Source organism: Myotis daubentonii, chromosome 17 (assembly GCF_963259705.1).
Source record: "Myotis daubentonii chromosome 17, mMyoDau2.1, whole genome shotgun sequence".
NCBI classification, from domain to species: Eukaryota; Metazoa; Chordata; class Mammalia; order Chiroptera; family Vespertilionidae; genus Myotis; species Myotis daubentonii.
The window spans coordinates 20,092,890-20,115,619 of NC_081856.1; the positions used below are offsets into that span (position 1 = coordinate 20,092,890).

General features: G+C 39.2%; 1 non-coding gene and 1 pseudogene across 1 annotated transcript; one reads left to right on the forward strand and one right to left on the reverse strand.

Moving 5' to 3' along the window:
- Positions 1-6,965: 6,965 nt before the first annotated feature.
- Positions 6,966-7,804, reverse strand: LOC132219916 (phosphatidylinositol-glycan biosynthesis class F protein-like; annotated as a pseudogene).
- Positions 7,805-12,881: 5,077 nt separating this feature from the next.
- LOC132220224 (U6 spliceosomal RNA) lies at positions 12,882-12,988 on the forward strand. Its single transcript, XR_009449726.1, has one exon. It is a non-coding gene; the product is annotated as a U6 spliceosomal RNA (small nuclear RNA).
- Positions 12,989-22,730: the final 9,742 nt, after the last annotated feature.

Genomic DNA, 22,730 nt, shown 5'->3' on the forward strand with positions numbered 1-22,730 from the left:
GGTGGTACACAATACATGTTTTGAATGACTTAATATAGACAGAGTCCCTTGTGGCCCTGAAACATGGAAACTGATTATGGCAACATGTAGGAGTCCCTTCTCTGGTGAGCTGGGGCAGAAAATGGCAAGTTACTCAGGGTTTGGTGGGCCCCAAGAACAAACTCTCAGTGCCTTTGTGAGAATAGGTCGTGGCTCATTTATTTAACTCTAGCATTTTGCATCATCCAGTCTTCTGCTCTCATCCTGTCCCATGTCTCCACTCATGGCAACCTAGCTTTTAGTCTCAGCCAGCTCAGAGTTTTTCCCAATAATGTAGTTTATTTTAAATCTACCTGGAAGCCATGTGACCGCCTTTTTTTTTTACCCAGTCCTGACTGCCACTTAGCTAAGTTGCTTTATTCTTCTAAATTCAGTTCTTCTTTATCTCTTAAAATAAAAATGATAGTAGCCATTTCATATGTTTTCTGTGAGAGTAAAATGAGTTAGTATATGTAGAGTACTTAGCATAATACTTGAGAGTTAAACATATTTCACTTGACAATGTTAGTAGTGCACCAATAGCAGCAGCTCCTTGAGGATCTGGTGTGAGAAATGCTATAGTCTCTGTGCCCAGATTGGGTGAACCAGGGATTCTCTAATCCTAAATCTACACTTGCCATGGCCACGACTGCCCAACTGGGGACTAAGTTTCCTCTTCTCTGGCTATGGGATGTCAGCCAAAATCACAGGTGCTACTCTACTTTCTCCTTCTTCCAGACTGTGGTGTAGTTAATCAGCTCTGAAGATGGGAATGAGGGTAACACCTTGGAAATAGAGGGACAAGAATATAGAAGGAATGTGGGTCCCTGCATGATTTCATGGGGCAGAGCTACCAACCTCAGGAGTCTCTATCATCTCAGGCTGCTATGGGGAGAGAAAACTATCTTCTATATATAAAAGGCTAGTATGTTAAGTGTCCATCTGACTGGTAGTTATGACATGCAATGACCACCACAGGGCAGATGCTCACTGGTCATTTACAGAGAAAAGGTACTGTGGACCTGGCACTCACAAAGCAACACTTGGCTTCCCCCAAGTGGGACATAGGCCCCGCTACAACCCCAGAACGAAAGCCCACCAAATCACAGCCGACACTGCCGAGACCCCATGGCTCAAAATGCAGTCCACAGCCCAGCCCAGCCCAGCCCGGAAAAAGTGGCTGTGGGTGCCAGGTAATGATGTCACATAGCAACGCTAGCAACACCCAGCTTCCTCTCCTTAGGGACAACTCGCCTCCTTGCAGTTTCTTTAGCTCAGGAACATGACATGCTTTATAGACAGGTGCAAACATTTCACACTTTAACCCAATGTCTGTGAAGTGTTTTCCTGTACCTCATCTCATTTGATCCTCATAGAAGTCCTAGAGTAGGTAGATAAAAGACTTGGTGGGATCCTTTTTTCTTTTCTTTTTTTAAAAAAATATATTTTATTGATTTTTTACAGAGAGGAAGGGAGAGAGATAGAGAGTTAGAAACATCGATGAGAAACATTGATCAGCTGCCTTCTGCACATCTCCTACTGGGGTTATGCCCGCAACCCAGGTACATGCCCTTGACCGGAATCGAACCTGGGACCCTTCAGTCCGCAGGCCGACGCTCTATCCACTGAACCAAACCAGTTTCGGCAGTCCTTTTTTCTTTACATTAGCTGGAAAACGAAGATTTAGAAAGCTTAGAAACTTCACCCGACTGAAAAGAAGTAGGAAATGGTGGACCTTGAAAATGACTTTAGGTTTTCTCACTGCGCAGAATATAGTCAAACACTGCTGCAGTGAAATATTTTACCCTTAAAAAAAAAGAAAGAAATATTTTACCCTTTGTTCTTCCTGAGTGATCTACAATAATAATCTGCTTCGTGTTGATATTTACCGCTGTATTGCTGACAGTTACCTGAAAGTGAAGTCAGGGTGCTTTACTGGGCTGGAAAAAGTTTAGCTACATCAGAAAGCAGGTCTAATTAAGCAAGTTTATTCTATATCTATAAAAGGCTAAGTTGACTCGTGCATGCGTGATACATATAAAGTTCTTGCTGGTGTCAGTCGCACGTGTGTGTTTTGATCTATCATTGTTGATTGTGAATTTGGTTGACACTTCTATTATAGAGAAAGGGCGAATAGCGATAATAAAATATTTCTTCTAATTAATTTCCTTTCCATGTGCATGAATTCATGCACCGGGCCACTAGTTTTCTATATTACTGTGTTTGGGAGTCTCTATGGTAAGTGGCTTACCGTCCGTATGACTAATACACCAGCCTAGTGAGAACTTCTGAGGGTGTGAGTGGGTTGGGCTCTGGGAGGCAGAAGAAGAAAAACAGTAGGGGAGAGCATGGGAAAGCAGTGGCAATACTGGCCACCTGTATTCTATTTCCTTTTAATTTTCTCTTGTAGTCATGTTAGCAAAAGCAGACCACAAATACTCACACATACATGATGGTGCCATTTCTTCATAAATCAACAAAACACCCTGTAGTATCCTGTGTGTGCAAAATAACCATGAGAAACTTTCAGTGTTGTTTGAGTTTTTATGATGTCTGTGAGAATTGCATGAAAGCAAAGCAAAGGGTGTGGGCTTCTTCGCAGCGATGGCTTAGAATGCTCCTCCCCCCTCGGCAGCCCAAGCAGTCACCTGGGCAGTCACCTGTCTGAGGCGTTCTCTGAGAAGCAGGTGTTCTGAGAGGCAGGTGGCTATTCTTATTGCCTGAGAGAGAAATAAGCCGGGATGGATAGAGGGGGGATAATTGACCTGAATGTGCCAGTTATAATTTAGCAGAAGCACACCTCTAAGGTAATTCACCTCCAAAGTTAATGGGGTGTCAACTGAGGGAAACATTTCTGTGATCTTGAGCGTGGCCACCACAAACTGAGTCACTGACTAAAGGCAACTGAGAGGCATCTGGAGGGAGAGCCCTGCAGAAAAACGCCAAGTGAGGACGGGTCTGGCCTCAAGGCTGATCTTAACAGAATAAGAATGTCTCTAGCCTGGTTCAATTAATATAATCTTATGTAGGTTGAAAAGAAATAAGTGTTAGTGACAGAACTGATGCTCTGGAAGCTGTCGGACTCCTAGCCAGAGATGACAGGGAGCTTTTGTGACTGAGCCGGTAAGTGACTGCAAGTGACGGACAGGATCACGTTTGGCTATGAAAGACAGCGTTAAAGAAACTGGCTACCTCGAGTTCAGAGAATAGACTTAAAACAGTGCTTGCAATTTCCCTCTGTAATTGCTATGTTGACTTTTATTCCAGTAATAAATTTAATACTAAATTTCCTGTCATTTAAATAATGATTTTAACTTTTAATGATCGGCAGAACTGTTTCTTATTTGCAGTGTCTCAGTACATCAACTTTGTTCAGTTACAGCCAGAGTAGTTGGCACCTGGAACTATCTAACAGAACTTACGTCCTGGGCTAAGGTGCGAACACCTTAGTTGAGAATAATTACAAAAAAAGGTGAAGTGGAGGTTAGAAAAAGAAAGGGCAGGGAAGTGAATGCTGCATAGGTCAGTGCAACCTTGTGATGACAAAGGTAGCTGAGGCAAAGCCATCCATCCGGGCCTTTGAATTGCCCTGCCTTCCCCTTAGGAGGAGACTACAGCCTGTGGAAGGAGGGCCAATGGGATTCCAGGGAGAGAATTTGAATGTGCTCCCATGGAAGCTGTGTGGAGCCAAGTCTCCAAATTGCTGTGTATTATGGAAGGAATTTGAGACTAACTCATAGATGCACTTTGGGAGTTGATCCTCAACTGTGTGAGTCGGTTTTTCATATCTTAAACATCTGTAGTACTCCATACTAGTAGTAACATTTTTAAGTGTGCTGTTCTGACAGTGGCACCTATTTGCTTCTACAGGCAGATAGACTTGTAAAAAAAAATGCATTGTTTTTGCCTGCTCATTTGGTGCAAATCCCACTGTTTTCACAAGAGAAATAGCTACTGGAAGCACAGTATATAGATTAGCATAACATTGATTAAAAAAATCCAAGCTGGACAGAGTTTAATACCATCACATAGACATCTTTCTGTGACTATATACAAAGTCATGTTCTAATGCCTTGTTTTTATACAAAGCTTTTGTAGAGATAGTGTCATTTTATTATCATGGGCACCAAGCAGTGGGTGTTATTATTGCCCAAATCTCTACTACTTCTTAGAGCAGTGATTCTCAACCTGTGGGTCACGACCCCTTTGGGGGTCGAACGACCCTTTCACAGGGGTCGCCTAAGACCATCGGAAAACACATATATAATTACATATATATGTGTTTTTGTGATTAATCATTATGCTTTAATTATGTTCAATTTGTAACAATGAAATTGGGGGTCACCACAACATGAGGAACTGTATTAAAGGGTCGCAGCATTAGGACGGTTGAGAACCACTGTCTTAGAGGCTGGACTGGGGCCTTCTTGGGTATGAATAGGAGCAGTGGCAGAGTTGGTGGATGGAGAAGAAAGTCTGATCAAAGGCAATAAGAAGGGGCAGAGGGAAGGAATGAATGAATCAAGTCCAATGCTTAAGGTATCCTGAAGTCCAGAAAAGTAAACTGGGGACTTTAGTGGGTCCTCAAAACCCAAGAAGGCCAGAGGAACAGATAGCACCAGGAATGGAGGAAGCCCACTTATGAATGAATGGTGAGGTGAAGGCATGAGGATTGTAGATATCTAGTCTAACAGAGAAGGGTCCCTTAGCTCAAACTGAGACCAAGCTCATGAAACATGGAGGACTTAAGAGTGAGTTTTCCTGCTCACACAGTAGAAGCAAGTCTGGAATCTGCATTTACTTAGGCTGATCCTTTGTGTCATTGTTGCTTTCAGTATGTTATATGACACGTTTAAGATGGGTTTTAGTTATGATTTATATTTTGGCATTTAAATGTAAGAACTTTGACTTAAAAAGTCACCATTTTTTACATATTTTGAATAGAATATCACTTAATTTTAGCTTCCTAACTTTGGATTGGTCCAAATATACAAGGGTAGAATTATGTAAAATTTTAATATTAGATATGTGAATTAATAAATGTAGCCAGAGTAGCCCCAAGCCCACCAGTTTTTATATCTTTTTAACATTTATTCTAGTAAACAGAGCAACTAACGCTTTCATCACATTAAATGTTGGAGGCCCAGTGCTCTTCCCGATATTTTCAAGGATTCCTGGTAGCACTTACATCGTCTCCTGACTTTCTGGCTCTAATCCAGACTTGCTCTTCAGTTTCATTTTCCTCTGACCAATCTTCTCTTCTTTGGCCCCTTCCCTTTCCTCATTCCACAGTACTCTACTTGCGACCCAATCCTTAGTCCTTTATTGCCGAAATCACCACTGATAGGGTACTATGAACACCACACTCTTAGGAAAGTTTTAAGGATAAATGGGCTAATAGCTCAGAACAAGAAACAACTTCAAATTCAACATCAGACATAGTAATTAACTCCTTCACATCACAGGGGCAGCTTTTATTGGCCATAGTCCACTTAAGGGCCCTAAACTCTAAATATTACTGGTTTTCTTCATAGTTTGAGAGCTCCTCACCTCTCTTTTCCAAGTTTCCAGGGCTCCTCGGCAGCCATAATTGGGTTAACCTGTACAAAAAGGGAATTTCCTGGCCCTTAGGATACATGATACAAAGAACTGGTAAAAACTGACTTTGGGTGGAAAACATCAAATTCTCAGGCAGAGTTTTTCCCACACACAGCTTGTTAGTGAAGGAGTACAGTTAAAATTTTATTTTCCTCCATTCAGGGGTGATGATTACTTTTTCTTATTGCTGTTGTTTTTCTCCCTGTTACATGAAAATAATACTAAATATTACTTATTTTACTTTGTGCCAGGCACAGAACTTAGTGTCAAAGATTCATTTATTGCATTTAATTTTTACAAATGCCACATGAAGTAAGTACTGCTCTTGCCCTTCATTTTACAGTGGGTAGAGCTGAAGCTTGGAGTTTTGGTGTCTTACTTTAGTTGCACAGCTCATGCACACAGGAACCGGAATGGGACCTAAGCCCGCAGGACCAAGTGTTTGCATTGAAGGGCTGCATCACGTGACCTGCTGAAAAGGGTGCACTGCACTGCACTGCACATTAGTATCATGCAGACAACACCCTCTCCCAGTGTCTTTTTCCTGAATGAATTTGTATATACATAATAAATAATTTATAAGTTATTTATTTTTAAATGTATTTTTGTTGATTTCCTTCCTCTCTGAAATCAATTAAAAATATTTAAAAAAATTAAAAACTATTATGGGTGCAGGAATAGGAGTGTGATGAAAGGGAAAATGCTGCTTGCCTTCAGACCATTGGAAATATAGAGTTTGGTTCCAGCAGTTCAGCAGCCTCATTTCACTTCGCTGGCATGCAAATACCAGGAACATCCAATGAGGCAACTTCTTGTGGAGGGCAACTGTTAAATGGATAAGGATGAGGGGGGAATATTTGTTGGACAAAATTATTTGTTGTGAAATACTTGTAAAACACAGTTATGAAATAACCTTTAGGTGATTAAAAACAAACTTTATTACACTGAAGCTTTCTTGGAGATGCATAATTATTGGAAGTTATCTGTAGCTTTATTTGGAACGGTTTTAAAATTTATTTGCCAAATTTGCTCTATATTTTTTCTATATTTTCTTATTTCTATCTAATTATCGATGCTAATTACAGTGTGCTTTTCAGTAATTATGCCCCTTAAAATCCTGGGGTAACTTGAAAAAAACTGAGGGCAGCATAATTAAGAGGTTACTGAAGTAATCCAGAAAGGAGATGATCTTGGGATCAAGGTGCTGATAGTAAAGATGATGATAAGTGCTTAACTTCTTGATATATTTTGAAGATAATGCTGATAGAATTTGCTGAGGCACCAGAGGTAGGAGGGGAAAGAAGGAGTTAAGTTTTTTTTTCTATTATAAATACTTCATTTCAACTAGAAGGTACAATCTCTCAGAGGTTTCATAGTTTAAAAAGCTACAATCACATCATGTAACTACATAAAAAAACAGTGCTGTACATGGGACTGCCTGGCTTAGACCATATACATTTTTGCACAGTCTTTATGGAATCTGCACACACAAAAAATCTTCCTTTGTTCCAATTAATTGTTCTTGTATGTAAGTTGCTTTCTATTCCAGTATATCCAGAGTGGTGAAATAATGAGGCCAGTCACATAGCCAAAGGTTGCTCCAAAGGTTGCTCCAAGCGTGCAGGAGATCGACCGCACCTGCCATGGCCTTTCCCAATTGAGTGGAATAGTAAAGGCTCCAAGCCATGTTCCTAGAAAACTAGAAATTGCGATGATCTGGAGACAGATGTAACTCTGTTTCTACTGAAAACTCTTAGCCATGCTTTGACGTTTGGTCCTAACAAACACAAACAAGGTACAGTAGTAAAAGTAGACAATATCACTGCAAATAAAAATGTTTCCAACACCAGCTCTATTAATGGTGCTCCATGTAGAACAAAAATTACATGAAAGACGAAAGAAGACATAAGAAAGTAGAAACAGCATTTCAAAAATCTGGTTACCTTGTATGATAATGAACTTCTTTTAGTGGATGCATTTGGTTTCACCACTAAATATAATACTAGATTGACGGCAGTTACAAAAACAGAACAGATGCACAACCACGTCAAGTGAGTTTCCAATACTGAGAAGTTCTCCAAGAAGAATGATGGAATGAAGATGCTTAGGATAATTGAGAATATGCATAAAAGATGGGTATACAGTAGTCTCTTGATATCAGTATTTTTCATGGTGTTTCCTTGAGTGGCTAACTGCAGGAGTTCAGATTTTTGCCTAGCGTGATTGGAAGGATATAGTTGCTTTAAATGAGATGTGGAAAACTTTAGAAGTTGTTTTGGGGATTATCAGGAGCTCATTTTGGAGCTAAGCATCTAGTGGCAATATCAAATTGGCAACTGGATTGACCTTTTTTTTTTTAAGAAAAGTATTTTTTTATTGATTTCAGAGAGGAAGGGAGATGGAGAGAGAGAGAGAGAGAGAGAGAGAGAGAGAGAGAGAGAGAGAGAGAGAACATCAATGATGATCGGCTGCCTTCTGCACGCCCCCCCACTGGGGATTGAGCCTGCAACGTGGGCATGTGCCCTTGACTGCCTAGGGCTGGATTGACTTTTTTATCAATATAAAATGCCATTTTTCTTTTGTAACAATTTTTGTCTTAAGTCTATTTTGTCTGATACTAACATAGTCACTCCAGCTCTCTTTTGATACCTGTTCACATGGTATATCTTTTTCCATCCTTTTATTTTTTACTTATTTGTGTCTTTGGATCTAAAGTGAGTCTCTTGTAGAAAACACATAATTGGATCTTTAATAAAATCCCACTCTGACTGTGGCTGGTTTGGCTCAGTGGATAGAGCGTCAGCCTGTGGACTGAAGGGTCCCAGGTTCCTCAGTGGGGGGCATGCAGGAGGCAGCCAATTGATGATTCGCTCTCATCATTGATGTTTCTATCTCTCTTTCCTTCTATTTTTCTCTCTGAAATCAATACACACACACACACACACACACACACATTTATTTATTTAAAAAAAATCCATTCTGGCCCTGGTCAGGTAGCTCAGTTGGTTAGAACCTCATCCCGATATGCCAAGGTTGTGGATTCCATCCCCAGGCAGGGCACATACAAGAATCAACCAATAAATGCACAACTAAATGGAATAATAAATTGACCTCCCCTGCTGCTTTTCTCTCTCTAAAAATCAATAAATTAAAAAAAATTAAAATCTATTCCGTCAATCTCTATCTTTTGATTGAAGTCATTAGTCCATTACATTTAATGTAGTTATTGATACGGTAGAATTTAAGTAGGCATCTATGGTGATTTCCTTTGCTTTTGTGGTTTTCAAGATTTCTTAGTCTTTGTGTTTTGACTGTTTGGCTATGACATATTAAGGTGTGTATCTCTTTAAGTTTCTCCTACTTAGAGTTTCTTGAGCTTCTTAGACATGCAGGTTAACTTTTTTTTTTTTTTTTAATCATTTTGGGAAGTTTTTGGCCATTGTATCTTCAAACATTCTCTCTGTACCTTTCTCTCCTCTCCTTCTGGCACTCACATTATGGGTATATTGGTATGCTTGAATGGAATCTCATACGTCTCTGAGACTTGTTTATTTTTATTCTTTTTCTCTCTATTTGTCAGGTTGGATAATCTCAATCACTCTGTCTTCAAGTTTGTTGATTTTTTTTCTGCCAGTTAAAATCTATTGTTAAGTCCTTCTAGTGAATTTTTCACTTCCATTTTTGTACTTTTAAACTCTAGAATATTTGGTTCCCTTTCTTCTTCTTAATCTTCTTCTTTCTTCTTCCTCCTCCCCTTCCCTCTTTTCTCCCCCTCCTTCTTCTTCCTTCTAATTTCTTTGTCTTATTGATGATCTCTATTTGGTGAGATATTATACTTAAAATATCCTTTTATTCATTATACATGGTTTCTTATAGCTCTTGGAATATATTTATGATAGCCACCTTAAAGTCTTTGCCTAGTGAGTTCAATATCTAGGCTTCCTTAGGTACAGTTTCTATTACTCATGTTTTTTCCTGTGTATAAGTTACACTTTTCCTTTCTTTGCATATCTTATATGTTGTTGTTTTTTTTTCACCAAGCAACCTACAGGGCTGCTGCTTCTCTTATAGCATTTTTAAAAAATCTGAACACGTAATATAATGTAGCAACTCTGGAAATCACATTTCCCTCTCCTGCTTTCTCACTGCTCCTCCCCACCCCCTGAGATTTTGTCATTGCCTTTTACTTGTTTAGTGATGTTCCTGGACTAATTACGTAGTCTGTATAAAGTTTATGAACTTGTATGTAGCCACTGAAGTCTCTATTTGGTGACCTTAGTGATCAGCTAAAAATTGGAGAGAGATTTTCTTAAATGCTTTGAACCAATGAGGCTCCCATTGTTTGCTAAGGATGTGTGTGTGTGTGTGTGTGTGTGTGTGTGTGTTGTGTGTTGGGGCACACTTTCAATGCTGTGGCAGGTTATTTACAAGTCTGCCTTATCATTCACTTTATATTTGAGCAGAGCTTCATGGTCAGCATGGGGTATGAGATTATGACCAGGTCTTTTCTGGGCATATACAAAGCCCAGCTCATGCACATGACTTTCTTGCTTGTCAGGGATGTTTCAAAACTTTTCAAAGTCTGTATGGAGATACTATTCTATAGTTTTTCCTTTTAAGAGTTTTGGTCAGCCTCTTATTAGCCCCAGTTGGTAATTTTGCCTCAGGCAGCAGCAGTGTTGAACAATTGCCATTGATTGTTTTTGACAAATGCCCTGTAGATAGGTCTGTTTGCAGAGAGTGAGTTCTAAGTCATGTCAAATAAAAACAAGCCCTAGGAATGGAGCTTTTCAGTGAGCTGCCAGCCAAATAAAATGGTGACAATTCTCTGGGAACAGAGCTTTTAGGGGAGCTCAAACCTCATCCTGTTTGCCCCAGTGGCTGCTAGACTGCTGTTTTTCACAGCTGCCGTACAGCGTTTATTCTCATGGTGTCCATCTTGAAGCTTTCTTCTTTAAGAAGTAGAGAGGAGGTAAAAAGTGAAGTTTTTATTTTTTATATTAAGAAAGAAAAACAATAAAAAGAAGCTATTATGCCTTTTTAAAAGTGAATACCCTATGCTTACCAAGGATTTTATTAAAGAAAAGTTAAGTGCCATCTTTCATTTCCACCCACCACCAAAAACAATATCGATTTCTCCTCATTGCTGGGTATATTAGTTTCCATGAGTCGTAGAGAATCCTTTTTCAGAGAGATTCAGATCCCTCTATGTTGATTCAGGTACAGAATAGTCTAGATCCATATAATTTTATAGAAAAACTTGGGTTTGTTCCACAGTAGCTGAGTTAAATGCTTTTACCTAAGATTAATTTTCTTTTCCTATATTGTAAATTACCATAGTCTGAGTATGTAAGAGGGTCACAACAATTGGACTTCTGGCTTTATTGCCAAGTAAATTTGATTAGGCTGATCTCTAAGTTCTCAGCTACAGAGCAAAATTTCTAGCCAGCACCATCCTTGAGTTTGCTACACTCATTATACAACAACAAAAGACAAGCAAATATATACATAAAATAGCCACAAGCATAAGAATCTGAACTTTATTAAGATGAAGCTAAAATAACCAACAATTTATTTTATTATGATGCTGATTTTATGGGATGTGGGGTTTAATTCAAAACTGTGTGATTTTTGATATGGAATTTTTGGACTGGAACCTGGATTCTTTGTCCACCGGAATCGAAGAACGAATCCACGGACAGAAAGTGGCATTGCAAAGGTGGAGATTTATTGAAGAACAAGTACAGACTCCCATGTGGGGAGAGGGAAAGAGTCCCACAGAATGGACTCCCACGTGGGGAGGAGGAAAAGGGTCCCACTGAGTTCCTTTTCCCTATGGCTTATAAAGGCTGCAGATCCTGGTGCCTTGATATCTCCTCTGATTGGTCAATATTCCCTTAGACTGGTTACTATAGTAACTCCTGGGCTCAAAGGTTGAATCTCACATGGGACATGTGAAGTTTCTGCCCCCCCACCCTCCTTCCTTATTGTTTTCCTATTTCCTTTGGGCTTTCTTCCTCTCCTTCTGGATGAAGGGCTTCCTTCTCTTTATTTTGTAAATATAGACCTTTTGCTGTTCCCAGCTCCCTCATTCTATGGAAATGTGCCTGTTACAACTTTCCAGCTCCCCCATTCTATGGAAATATACCTTCTGCTGCTCTGCAGCCCTGTGCTTTTCTCCATGGTCCCCTTAATTTCCAAAATTTCTAAAATTTCCTAAACCTGTCCTATCTTACCCCTAAAATTCCTGTTTCAATTTGGCTTTCCATCTTCTTAAGTGTGACTGGTCCACTCAGTTGAATAGAAGATGGTGTCATTGAGTACCTGGTATTTTGGGTTAAACCTGGTATGCTCAGCTTTAATCAGTGATTAAACTTTTTAGTCAAATAAAGTTATTCATAATTTCAGTATTCTTCTTGACTTTTTTTTTCCTTGACTTTTTAAAAACATTAGAAAAACTAGTTGTTTTACTTCTGTTTTTCGTATTTTTTTTTTGGGGGGGGGGTAGTACTTTAAATCGTTATAAGATTAAGTCTGAACATTGATACAATTTTTTTGATGGGGATTCTGATAATAAAATGGTAAAAAGTTGATATTTTTGGTAGAAAGAAAGGGCCATAGCAATCTTATTTAGCTTTCTAATCATATCTGGGTCCTGAGGAGTTAGACATAATTATTTGTCCTAGTAGTGAAAGGAGTTTTTAGGGGTAAAATAGGCAGGTTTAGGAAGTTTTAGGAATTAGGGAGTCCATGGTGAAAACCACAGGGCTGAAAGCTGGGAGCTGCAGAAAGTCTACATTCACAGACTAAGGGAGCTGCCAGAAGACATATATTTCCTTAGAATAAGGTCTACATTCACAGAATAAAGGAAAGGAAGTCACTCATTCAGAGAGGGAAGAGGAAGGCCAAAGGGAATAGAAAAACAAAAAGGGAGAAGAAGAGGGCAGCCTCACGTGGGTTTAAGCTCTGAAGCTGTTATAGTGACCAATCAGAGGGGATATGAGGACACAAAGAGCTGCAGCCTTTATAAATCTTAGAAAAAAGGGACTTAGTGGGACTCTCTCCCCCTCCCCACGTGGGAGTCTGTGCTTGGTTCTCAATAATTTTCATCTTTTCCACTACCATCTTTTGTCAGTGGTTTCGTTCTTTGAACCCACCTGGACAAGGACCCGGGAATCATCCTGACCATAGGAACACCATGCTTTCCAGTTCAATTTTCGCGTTTCAGTATCTTAGGAGACCTGAAGGTCAAATTTGTTTTTACAGTGCTTGCTTTGGCAGCACATATACCAAAATTGGAACAATACAGAGATGATTAGCATGGCCCCTGTGCAAGGATGACATGCAAATTCGTGAAATGTTCCATATATATATATATATATTTTTATCTCACTCATATGTGGAATCTAATGATGAACAAAATAAACTGATGAACAAAAATATCCAGAGACGAATCTCAGAGGGAAGGTGGGGGGTGGGTGGGTGGGGAGAGATTAACCAAAAAACTCATATATATATATATATATATATATATATATATATATATGCGAGTTATACACTCGCATAACCAGATAATAGCGTGGTGATGGTCTGGGGGCAGCTTGGTGGAGGGGGTAAATGGGGGAAAAAAAGGGGACATCTGTAATACTTCCAACAATAAAAACAAATTAAAAAATGTTGTTACATGGGGATTAGTCCTAGTGCAGCTTGGAATTTCTTTTTAAAAAAATATATATTTTATTGAATTTTTACAGAGAGAAAGGGAGAGGGAGAGTTAGAAACATCGATGAGAGAGAAACTTCGATCAGCTGCCTCCTGCACACCCTCCACTGGGGATGTGCCCGCAACCAAGGTACATGCCCTTGACCGGAATCGAACCTGGGACCTTTCAGTCTGCAGGCCGACGCTCTATCCACTGAGCCAAACCGGCCAGGGCTGGAATTTCTTTCTTGTATTTGGTGCAACTTTTTACTCACTTACAGTGAGACTTGATAAATATTTGCCTAAGTAATAAGGTGACCAGCACTTTAGAAATATATAGATTTGATTTACACATGGGAGTATAGTACTATCAGTGTTATTGTGAATGATAGTTTTGGTTATAGACACAACCTTATATACATGTTCCCCTGCCCAGTCTCTTTGTAGAAACACATGAATGTGGCAGCTGGTTTATGGAGTGGAGGAATATCCATTAGTCTCTGGTGGCTTGAGCCAACATAAATGATTCCTTAGAGCAGTGAAATGGAAAACTAGAAATCTAACTAGCTGTATGAAGACAAGGAATAGACTTCCTCTTATAATTAACGTGTGAGGTGGGAGCATTGCTTCTGGTGAGGCTGATGGCCTCTCTGCCTCCCATAGCTCACTGGGTATGAATGATATCTGCTTGTTTATCTGGAAATATGGAAGTTTGCCTTTGTCTTACCTTTACACCTCATTGCTCCTCCATCTCCTTTTCACATCTCATTTAAAAGGTATTTAGATATTTTCTCCTTGCCCATCTTTCTTAATTTTACTCTGCCTCTCTCAGTGGCCTTGTGATTCCAATGTCTAACATTTTTTTTTCGGGGTGTTTGCTAACCTTCTTCTTCAAGTGAAACCTTGCTATAAAATATCTGCAAATTTGGCTTATGAAACTCAAACTAGTACCTGAAGATACAGTTGTCTAGATTAGTCCAAGACAGGAAACTGTTTCTAAAATATAAGTTGGTCATTTGTGAAATTGTGTTAACTCAGCCACTAATAATTTCATAAGCTAAATTATTATCAGTACAGTGTTCCCAAACACGTATTACTTAAATAATATTTATAGATTAAAATATACAAGGGCTCTGAAATAAAATGATCCTTTTAAGAAAGGATCCTCTTTTTGCTGTAAGGAGTTATTTCAGCCAGCAGAGGTGGTGGGCACTGAGTTTGTGAAGATGTTAGGTGGGTTGGTAGTTATTGAGAACTATGGAAAGGAGTTTAGAAAGTTCTGACCAGGATTTTGTGCCATGAAATTGGAGGGGATATATAGGTGTCCCCTCAAAATGTATACATACACTTGAAATAATTATAAAGGCAGTGTTTATTAAAATATATTTCATTTTCAAAATTGAGCTGTCAGCTGTTAAAATGTCTGTACATTTTTGGGGGACACCCTATATTATAACAGTTTCTGCCAAAATTTAAATCTCTTATAACTTCTGCACACTTGCTATCTCCTTGTTAAAATCGCCGAGGACAGAGGTCCAGGATGGGGTACCCTACTCTCTCTAGCCTAAGGGCATTTGAAAGGTTGGTGAGACAAACTTTGAGTTAGCTTTACCAAATGGTGCATTTTACTGGATCAAGACTGATGTCAGCCTGGCTGGAGTGGCTCAGTGGTTGAGGGTCGACCTATCAACCAGGAGGTTATGATTCGATTCCCAGTCAGGGCACATGCCCAGGGTTGCAGGCTAGATCCCCAGTGTGGGGCATACAGGAGGCAGCCCATCAATGGTTCTCTCTCATCATTGATGTTTCTATCTCTCTCTGCCTCTCCCTTCCTCTCTGAAATTATATATATATATATATATATATATATATATATATATATATATATATATATATATATATATATATATTGATATCAGTTAATTAGTTTTAGTTGACTTATTGGAGACCCTTGTCCTCAGTATCTAACCTTCAAACATGAAGTGGAATAGAGACACTGGCTAGGTCTGGTTCTGTAACCCTGGGAGGCACTGTTCTAAAGAATCATATTTTGCTCACGTCTCCAATTTTTTAGCATAAGCTGCTTTTTCCAAAGACCTCGTAGTGGGTTAGCTAAATCCCTTAGGTAGGATAGGTAATCCAGACAAAGCAGTGGGGGTGTCTGTCTTTCTCTGCTGTGAATAGGGTGAGCATTTCAGTTTCTGGGCTACCTTCAAAGTTTGTGAATGCCAACATGTTTGTCTGTATTATTCTTGGCAATATTGATCCTGGAGGGACTTTTCTTGGATGGATGCTGCACTGCAGGAAATAACACTTTCTGGCCAATGTGGTACCATTCCAAGGAGCTCTGCCTTCCAGGGAGAGGCTTTCTGTGAAATGTACCATGTCACTGCTTTGAGGGATGTCTCTCAGCATCTCAAGGAGACTGACTGTGATCAAGTGGCTGTCAGCCGAGCTTAAAGAGCAGCCGAGAAAGCCCAATAGGTCTTCTTTCACACTCACCCCATTTGCAAAAACATTTCCGATCTTAAGATCTAGAAGCGTGTCTATCAATTTTCCTCAGAGAAAGAAGACACATCTTTAGCTTACACTTGCTCCAAAGTGTTCTTCATTTGATACATGGGTCTTCTCTTTTAGACCTCCTTGGGGAGATCTAAGATAAAGGCTTTAATTTGCTTGTTTGTGAGGTTGAGGGGAAACTATTTGTGGAGAAATTAATAATCTCCAATAGTTTCTTCTTTAAGGAACAGCTTAAGGCAGTGGTTCTCAACCTTCCTAATGCCGCGACCCTTTAATACAGTTCCTCATGTTGTGGCGACCCCCAATTTCATTGTTACAAATTGAACATAATTAAAGCATAATGATTAATCACAAAACAATATGTAATTATATATGTGTTTTCCGATGGTCTTAGGTGACCCCTATGAAAGGATATTCTACCCCCAAAGGGGTCGCGACCCACAGGTTGAGAACTGCTGGCCTAAGGAAAGGCCAACACATTGAAATGGAAGAGACCAATATGGTACAGGGTGGGGCAAAAGTAGGTTGACAGTTGTGAGTATGCAAAACACAGGATTGGTTCTTTATTGTTATTTATTCATTATTATGTTATTTTCCATACAAACAACTGTCAACCTACTTTTGCCCCATCCTATACACATATCCTGTGGTTATGTTGTCATGGTTTTCCAAATTCAATCTTTAGAGTTCCAGGATCCTATGAGGCCTCCCTAAGGGTCTTGGAAGGAAGGTTGATCACAGCTGATATTTAATCTCTGTCTGCTCTACTCTCACCAGATCTTATCCTCATCAATGTTGTCAGAGAAGAGATGTTAAGTCATAACTTCCTACCTTCAGAATAACACAATGAATTAAGCTGGATGTATTCATCCCTTTATTCTTTTGCTCAACATTTAGATGCGTGTAGTCTGAAAATAGAAGTCTATAAATTTTCCTCTGCTTTAGTGATAGAGTGCTTGGTGCTTTTAATAAGTCAGCCACCCATTGGTATCTGGCACCTCTTCAGAAAGTGGAAGGTCACTTTGCTCACAGCAACAGTGTGAGGGCTTAGTTTCGAAAAGAACCGGGTTGCTAGGTCATAGGTTCTTCCTCATGCTGCTTCATCTGGGTTTTTTTTTTCTTGTTCAGGATAAGCTTTTGTGAGTTAAAATGATTTCCCAATGGTCTGTCTTGTCTCCTCAGAGTATCTTTCCATTCAGTGCCCTCCGATGATGATGAGTATGCCGAGGTTTTGGCTGAGGCTGAATAAGCTCACTCTAAGACAGATGTTCAGTCTGTAGAAATGTAATAGGAAATCCACTCCGTGTCTCATCAGCCCCAGGGTGATGATGTGATTCAACTTTAGGTGCTTTGTCTTCAGTGTAAACTTTTTCATCTATTACTCTGAAGATGGAATGATGGTTTCAAATTGGATTTAGCATGCTGATGGAAAGCAGTGCCTACCTCATTGCTCCTGGTGGCCTGCACACTTGTCATTCTTGTCAGCCAGAGAAAACATTACATTTTACCTCCTTAAACCTCTTCTTGTCTAAGATTTCCTTTCTAGCCAATAATGCTTCCCTTTCCTTAAGCTCCACAGTACTAAATCCTTTGGTTGCTGTGATAAATTATATTTTCCCTGAACTCTCCCTTCTTTCTTCCCCTTTTCCCCCTCCTACCTGTCCCATTGTGTTCTGATGGGAGGACCTCAGGTGCATCTGATTCGTGTCTACATTTTCGGTGAAAATTACCAGCCTCTTTTTAAAATGCTTCTTCTCTAGATCTAACCCAGTGTGACAGATGTTTCCTCTAGGTAAGAGCAAAGTTCATGTGAGTCAGTGTACACAGGTATACACCTACCCTAGTGGCTAAAAACGGAAACATGTATGAACTGGTCAATAAATGGCCCTTTTCTTGAGATCTTGGATACTCTACTTTTGCTTTCGCCTCCTTGGCTCCTCCCCTGGAACTCATCCCTTGGAACTCACCACCTAGGAGTCTTTCAGACCCTACTCAGGTACAACAGTATCCAGGAATCCATTCTGATCAATTGGTGTGCACGCCTACCAGTTATAAATATTTTCAACATTGCCTCTGGGAACGAGTCAACAGAATTTATTTGCAAAGTTTTTCAGACCTTAACATGCGAATCTCTTCTGGGGACTAAAAGGATTAGATATCAGTATCCTTCTGGGAATAAGGTGAATGTTATATTAGGAAATAAATATCATATTCATGTCAATCCAAAAGTATGGGTAGCTTAAATCAGTTTCTCAGACCAAGGCTAAAGTCTTCATGTTTTTTTTAAAAATTTTTTATATTGCTCCAACATCCTTTTCCCTAAGGGAGTACTTTGAGCCAACTTGCTTTTTGAAGTTTTGGGCAATGGGAGATTGCACATTTAAATACATTTTCTCAATTGATTTTTTAGAGAGAGGGGAAGGGAGAAGGATAGAGAGATAGAAACGTCAATGAGAGGGAAACATCGATTGGCTGCTTTCTGCTCGTCCCCCACTGGGGATCAAGCCCACAACCCCGGCATGTGCCCTGACCTGGAATCGAACTGGTGACCTCTTGGTTCATGGGTCGATGCTCAACCACTGAACCACACCAGCCAGACAGATTGCACATTTAAGAATTGCCACCTCCATGTCATTAAGGAAAAGTTCAAATCTTTCTGAGCGGTTTTTGAAAAGCTTTTTATTTATCACCTCTTTGTCTAGTGGTTTGGCAGGAGAAGATATGGACTTAACCAGCTTCCAGGAATTAAGATTTGTCTGTTCAAGTAAGAAAAATTTGTCCTCTGTTTGACATAGAAATAAATGTGATTCAGTTTGCACTGTACACATAAGCTCTAGAGTTACATTTAGGAAACCTGCAAACAAATGGAATGGACTCACTTTTGTGTGTCAATATGTGGTTTTATGGATGGAAATGGACAGGCACATGCCTGGTGCAGGCTCATTCATTCCTCTCATGTTTTAAAGCTTCACTCCAAAATGCCTTTAATGGAAGATGTTTGTGTAATATAGAGGTGGTTGTTCACTGTACCATTACTGATGTGCTGCATTTTGACCAAATGACTAACTTTGCAAATAGACTGTTTATGTCGAGTAGGAGCAAAGCTTCTCCACCGAAGTGCATTTTTAATGATCTACTTTAAGAGTAAGTGGGTTTCGAAGTAGCTGCCCAGGAATCTGATTGGCTGGCACCAATGCCACTTCCCATAATTACCCAATAAACCATAAGGGCTTTTTTGGCACATTTATTCATGCCTGTCATGTCAGACCAGCTGCCACCCAGCATTCTAAGTCCACTTCTAGTATCATCTTTAAAATCTTTGTGGAGAAATTTGGTGCCTACATACCTTTGAAAAATCTTTGTGGAGAAATTTGGTATCCATGCACTACAAATTTCATGATGAAATGTTGTACTGTTTAAAAAAATGTTAATGTTTTCCCTAAATAGCTAAAATTATGAAAATCATGTTCTGGACTAAGCTGTTATAACAGAGTTTTAAAAAATGTTTTACTGCTTAGTACATTTAGGATATGCACTAAAAAATGTAGATGTAATTTAATGTAAAAGATGCAAATTGTAAATTTCATCTTGAAACCAACTCTTGAAACTTGTGGAAACAATGCACTTAAAAAAATTAAAGAGATAAAAGGAATTTAAATTGCATCCTGGAGGGAGGAAATAAACTGCTCAGTTTCTATGGTAAAAAAAAATAAAATTAGCCCTAACCGGTTTGGCTCAGTGGATAGAGCATCCGCCTGTGGACTGAAGGGTCCCGGGTTCGATTCCGGTCAAGGGCATGTACCTTGGTTGCGAGCACATCCCCAGTGGGAGGTGTGTAGGAGGCAGCTGATTGATGTTTCTCTCTCATCGATGTTTCTAACTCTCTATCCCTCTCCCTTCCTCTCTGTAAAAAATCAGTCAAGTATTAAAAAAAAAAAAATTAAAAAAAAAAAATAAATAAAACAAAGAAACTATAATGTAAGAAATCAGAAAAGCATCCTGCACACTAAGTATTTTTAAATTTCTATATGGAGTATTTCAATTGTATTAAAACTGATAAATTGGTACATTTAGGGGAAAAACATTTCATTTCATGGGAGTATAGAGATTTTAGGTCTTTCACTTATGCCTTCAGATGTTTCTTCTAAGATCTCCATTGGGGTTTTTATTGAGTGGGGGGCGGGGAGAGGAGTAAATGGCCGTCTGTGTGCTTTGCCATTTGTTGTTGAATCTAGAGTAACTTTCTCAGACTACCCTGGTACTCTCCACATTATCACACAGTTAAGTGGAGCATGGGAACGGTGACCTACTGAATAAAGAACAGGGACAGGCACTGCAAGGCTAAAAGAAACCAGCTCTTACAATGGCCATCTAGGCCAGCCGTGGGCAAACCAAAAAAAAAAAAAAAAAAGACCGTACCCTTTTATGTAATGATGTTTACTTTGAATTTATATTAGTTCACACAAACACTCCATCCGTGCTTTTGTTCCGGCCCTCCGGTCCAGTTTAAGAACCCATTGTGGCCCTCCAGTCAAAAAGTTTGCCCACCCCTGATAGGCCCTCCAGAAAAGAGTGGCTTCCCTTTCAAGAAAACATCACAGACTGACTCTCTGTATCGGTGTAGAATAAAATCCCAGAGTTTCTCCAGCAGAATATCAGCTCTGTGGGGATGAGAATATTGGCGATGGGCTAACATGAAATAGAAGAAATTAAATGCACTTGACAGTAATTGGCTGAAGAAAATTCAGGAGACGTGATAGCAGCAGAGCACAACAAAATAACACAATTAAGGACACATTAGCCATATGTCTCTATTATTTTGAGAACACGGCAATATAAATGACCGGGTGATGACCTTCTCCCCAAACTGGAAGGTGGATGACAAAGTCCATGTTGGTTTGGAAATTAAAGGTGGAAAAAGAGATTAAAAATTATAAGGCACAGGAATGCCAGTCTACAGCTTGGAGCTGACGAGGACTTGATAAATAAAGGTTCATTAGGATGCAATTGTGGAAAACATTGTCCCAGTATACTCTATGGATTAAGTGAAATTAAAAAGAGTTTTTGTTAGATCTCAGCATGATCCCTTAAAATCTGTGCTTTCTGTCAAGAAATATTTATACGAGGCACATGTTAATACAAGATAATAAGGAAGTCCTTTGTATTCAAGGATGACTATACTTCCATAGTCACTGCGTCATATGCATGCTATAGAGTCCCTATCAAATGTTCTTGTAATTGTTGGTTTACATATATTCCTCCTAAAAATCTTCCAATCTTCTAATAGGTGGGCACTGTGGCCTAGTGCCAAGCACATAGTGGTCATTCAGTAAATACATAGGCACTACATGCTTGGTTCTTGTGGTGATTTTGGTTATGAGACCATAAGAGACTTATGGGTTGGCTCTTTAGGAGCCTCACATGCAACTTTTTTAATGGGTTTGTCATAAGGGGGAGCTTGGTCATAATACTGTGTAGTTTCCTCATTTTCATTCATTCAAACTGTCCACACAGCTAAAGTAAAATATGTGGTTTAGAAGAAAAGGAAGGAGGAAAGGCTAAGTTAATGAAGCAGTTTAATTAAATTCTAAAAATGTCTATTAGTAGTGGCAGGGTGAATAATTTAATTAAAAGTATATCTATAAATATGTCCGTAGAGCCAAAGGGTAGATAAGTTCTGCAGAAAAAAAAGTAAGAATATGCACACATACATGTATGCACAACACCTGATGCTTACACATACCTAATTGAACATGATTGAACATAGAATCATGAAACTGCCCATGTTTCCATATATTCTGTCTCAAATTTTAAGATGAGCACTGGTTATACAAGTACTCCAGTGGTGGGCAAAATTCATGGTTCATTTCTATGGTTTCTGTTTTGTTTGCAAAAGAAATAAAGGTTTTTATCTACCTTTTTATAGGTACCTGGTGTTGCTTAAGAATACTTTAGTGTTTGAGTCTATATTGGGTTCTATGGGAAATAATTTTCATGCTTGTATTTTGCATTCAGTTCGTTTTCTTTTACAGAAATGGATAGTTGAGTTTGCATTAGTATAGTTGACTGGAATACCAGTTTCAGACTCAATAAGTTGGCTTGGTACCTGCTGGGAAAACCATAAGCCACAGGTGGAGGAAATAGCCTTTTGAGGCAGATAAGTATGTATTTAGGTTCCAGCTTCTCCCCTTGCAAACTGAGTAATCACAAGCAAACTACCTAGCTCTTCTAAGCCTCAGTTTACTCATTTGTAAAGAGGGGATGGTACATTCCTCATTGGGTTGTTGTGATGATTAAATAAAATAATATAAAGTACCATGAGAATGTTCAGTTAATGGTAGATCTTATTAGAACACTTCTTCCCTTTACCGTTTGTTTTTATAGTTATAGTTCTATCACTTTATCTCTTATTATTTTCTCTGTGACAATGTCAATACTATAACATTACTAAATAATATTGTTTATTATATTGATTATTATATATCAGGACTTTCAGGCTCAGTGCAATGTAATGCGTTTTAAGTGAATGGATTCTGATTCTATAAGAATGAGGCTCCTGTTTTTGCTGATTATATACCTGACTATAGGTAGGGCGAAAGCACTAACAAAGCAGGTGGTTTGAACTCTCTGAACATCAGAATTAGATTAAAATATATCCTCATCATCATCACCATAAAAGTGTCCACTGATTGGGTGTTGTTATGTGCTCAGGGAAGTACTAAGCACTTTATGCAAGTTTAACTTTGGAACAATCCAAGGACAAAACTACGTATTATTATTCCCATTTTACAGATAATAAAATTGAGGAACAGGTAGTCTAAACTTTTCCAAGATCAGAGCCGGATGCAAACTGAGATCAGCATCACTCTAATATCTACTTCCTAAACTGTTGA